The sequence below is a fragment of the Micropterus dolomieu genome, linkage group LG17, assembly GCF_021292245.1.
Source record: "Micropterus dolomieu isolate WLL.071019.BEF.003 ecotype Adirondacks linkage group LG17, ASM2129224v1, whole genome shotgun sequence".
NCBI classification, from domain to species: domain Eukaryota; kingdom Metazoa; phylum Chordata; class Actinopteri; order Centrarchiformes; family Centrarchidae; genus Micropterus; species Micropterus dolomieu.
The window spans coordinates 36,976,445-36,980,309 of NC_060166.1; the positions used below are offsets into that span (position 1 = coordinate 36,976,445).

A 3,865-nucleotide genomic window follows, 5' to 3' on the forward strand; every position below is an offset into this window, starting at 1 on the left:
CACACACACACACACACACACACACACACACACACAGTGCTGTTGTTGCCCATTGTTCTGATTATATGAATAAAACACTGCAGGAGTGTGTGTGGTTGTAATTTTAAGAGAAACAGACTTCCACTTCCTGTTCAGCTGCTCCACAATGAAGCGTCTGTTTCCCACAAAGACAGAAATAGACCTGCGAGCGAGCAAGCGTGCGCACACACACACAAAACACACACACACACCAGCAGATCTGACTCTGTTTTTGAAACAACACCTGAGGGTCTGACAGAACAAACACTCGTCTGTGTAGTCGTATGGCGGCGGCTTCCTGTTTGACGTCCTGCTGTCACTTTTTATTCCAAACTTTCCTTTTGAACGTGTTAAAAACTAACGAGCAGCTCCGACCTCTGACTCTCCTCCTCCCTCGTCCTCAGGAGCCAGAAGATTTATACAAAGGACGTGAAGCCTGGCGATAAAAATAAAAGCTGAGGCTCAGAGCTCCGTCAAACCAACGACGTGTGCAGGACTTTCAGAAAACAGGGTTCACATCAATGCTCAGCACTGCACGAACCTGTGGAACCAGAACCTAACATGGTTCTGTTTGTACCGATTCCTGGGTCTAAATCTGGGCTCTGCTCTGGAGGCGATAATAAACCCAAGTTCAGGTTCTTTCGGGGGTTTAAGGGGCAGAACTGTCTGCGTTTGGTTGAGTAGAGGACGACTACAACGACCACAACAACAATAAAACACAATAATAATAATTCCGTCTCTTCTGATATTGTGTCACTGAACACCTCCTGCTAGCATAGCGGTTAGCGTGACCTGCTGGCGTTGCTCCTGCTGGCTTCCCGCCAGGCTGCAATGCAGAACTCCCACAGGAAAACTGCCTATTTAAGGCAACTAGCGATTTAATCATTAAACTGCACGTTTGGTGTTGAAGCTTTTGATTTCAGCCCCGCTTGTATTTTATTTTCATCTTGTGAGTGTGGATATTACCAAAGGCGTCCTGTACTTATTCTTCCAGACCCTGTATAGGTCTGGTTTATTTGTGGGTCCTCAGGTGGTGCCAGCTTGCTTTGACGGTGAGCTTCTCGTGAATCCTGCCCGTTCTCCACAGGATTAAACTCTAAACTCTGGATTTATTTTTTGGGGTGTATTTATGTTTCTGGAAAAGATTTGCAGTAATAAAGCTCTTCCTGGTCAAGTCCTCCACCTCTTCTGTGCACCTCTGGTCCATAAGCTTCACTTTAAGTTCTAATCACCTGCTGCATGTGGCTCCGCTGGACCACTCGCTCAATCAATACTTCTACCAGTACTCCTTTATATTTATTTATATTTTATCATATTTTCTACTTACCTACTTTCTATCTATTATTTCCATTCCTTATACGCTGACATGCAAAGTAACAAAAGTATTTCTGAACAGTAAGACGTACAGGCACACAATATGCAGATCACATGTTGTCCGAGCCTGTGTTTCCTGTCGCATGACGGCAGGCGAGCGGAGCTTCATCTGACCCGGTGTGACTGGAAATAATGAGCAAATATTTGCAGAGGATCTGCACCGAGTCCACCGCGTCACGGTCTGAAGACTGAAGCGAGAGAAGAAAGTGAGGGAGGACAGGGAGGCTTCAGCAGCACAGCATCAGTCAGGAACATGTAGCTGTCAGGAAACAGTTGAACCTGATCCGACAAGAGTCTGAATGATAGATCAGATTTATTTATCTGGAACTGAAAATTATATCATTAAAAGGATCAGAGCTGCAGTTCTACACACACTGCATGGAAATAATAAATTCATTTGTTAATTCATTTGGATTTGTTTAGTTTTTGTTATGCTAAACGTACCTAACACCGCCAGCCCCCCCGCCTGACTTCAGTAATCTGACAGTGAGAAGCAGAAACTTCCTCGTGCTTCGGCAAAGACACAAACGTTGGCTTCAGTGCTGGGACGAGATCTCGGGATGTTAAAACGTGACGATATTCCTCGTTAACAGCGTTGGACAGTTACTCAGTTACTGCAGTATTACTACTCTCCCCAGTAACTAGTACTTTAACGTTTACTATTCCCTTGCTGCCGAGCATCACCGGCTCTGTCAGGTTCGTTATTGTTCCAGTAAAGTGGATTCATTTCTAAAACGAGCTGCTGAACAGGCCGCCGTCACTTTTTGAGGACTTAACTTTTTTTAAGGAGTAAAAAGTAATTCATTACACCTCCTGAGTAACTTGCCCCTCGCTGAACATCGTTGACGCGCACTCATGACGCAGCGCGAGGGTGAAGTTAGCAGAGAAGACGCCCCCCGCCACTTTTAAACAGTTTGCGTGGCAGCGTGTTGGTAACAGGTGGAAACAATAAACGCCGACAGACGAGACAAGAAACAAAACGCACCTGCACTGTTTTGCATTTTGTGACTTTCAGTCGAATAAAAGACTATTTTTCAGATATTTCGTCATTGAAGATTTCTTAAAATTTGTGTTTAAATGTCGTCCGGTGAGCTCAGTGTGTCGTCACTCCATTCTCTAATGGCTTTAAATTCAAAGGTATAAAACTGTGAAAAGGAGTACAGCGTGTACTTTAAATATCTTTAATATATAAAACCAACTTCACTCCCTCACACAGTCTCCTCTTCCTCTCTGTCCTCAGGCGTCCACACTAACAACATGAAGGTTAAAACTAAAGAACAATAAAACCTGCTCAGGAAGTCCAGCGCAACAGATGGAGGTGAGTCTTACACAAGAACTCGAACATGTCAGCAGTCCGAGCAGTTCTTCCTTGAAAAGGCTCGGTCACCTTTAGTTTTTAACCTGGATCAGGGGACGTGGAGGAGCACCTGATCGGACCACCTCAGGGCTGTGACAGGAGTGTGAACATGTAAAGGTTCTGACAAATAAGAAGGTGCCAAACCATTTTTAAATCTTAAAATGAATCCTAGAGTGTACGGGAGGTTGAAACCGGGGTGACGCGCTCTCCTCTCTGCTGTGAATCTACAGGCAGAATATCTTTTACAAATAAAACCATCAATCTGATTATTGATTCTCTGTTTCAGTCGTTTGCTGATGTTGCTTCTGACGTTTTATTTCCAGCTCACATTTCTGGATTCTCAGAGACGTTTCACATGAGTCCATGATGTTAGTGATCACCAGGCCTTTAACAGCTGTGTCCATCATTTAAACCAATTAGCTCTCTTACCGTCTGATCCTCGACTCGTCACCCAGAAACACAGAGACGCCGCTTTGAATCTGTCTGGCTCAAAAATCCACTCCACAATCTGGTCCAAATCCAGAGTCCTGACCCAGCAGGTCAGATCTTGAGGAGAGCTGGTTCTGGTCTGAGTTACAGTGATGGTCTATCGCTCCTCAGCTGCTCACTCTCTCTCTCTCTCTACTGGCAACGCCCACATCCTCAAGTATGACTCAAGCCTACTTCCTGTCTGTCGTCACCCCGACTCCCACCCCCCCCACTCCCAAACACACCACCGCTTTTACAGCAGGAAGTGAAGGAGTATACCAAAATAAGACTCTAAGTTTCAGATTAAATTCTTATTATATCTTTATTATAAAAGATAATCTGTGTAAAATGACATAATTCTGATCAATAATTAATTTATGCAGCAAACACGCCGTTAGGCAGAAATTACTCCACTAGATGTATCTGATAGTGTCTAAAGATAAGCTACAAAACTACTGGACCCAGCACAACGCCTCCCCGAAACTGACTCCCAACGGCGCCTCCCGACACCGACCACAAAGACCACAAAACTACTGGACCCAGCACAACGCCTCCCCGACACTGACTCCTGACACCGACCACACAGACCTCCAAACTACTGGACCCAGCACAACGCCTCCCCGACACTGACTCCTGACACCGACCACA

General features: G+C 45.1%; 1 protein-coding gene across 5 annotated transcripts in view; it reads right to left on the minus strand.

Annotated features, from left to right (window-relative positions):
* Positions 1–3,865, minus strand: part of LOC123985518 (diacylglycerol kinase delta-like) — a 40,101-nt gene that overhangs the window by 27,135 nt on the left and 9,101 nt on the right. Inside the window, exon 1 of one of the 5 annotated variants that reach the window (XM_046073088.1) lies at positions 3,179–3,282. The exons of the other annotated variants lie outside the window; for them this stretch is intronic. The gene's annotated coding sequence lies outside the window, so the exon portion shown is untranslated. Of the gene's footprint in view, positions 1–3,178; positions 3,283–3,865 lie in introns of those variants that run through there. 5 annotated transcript variants of the gene reach the window in all.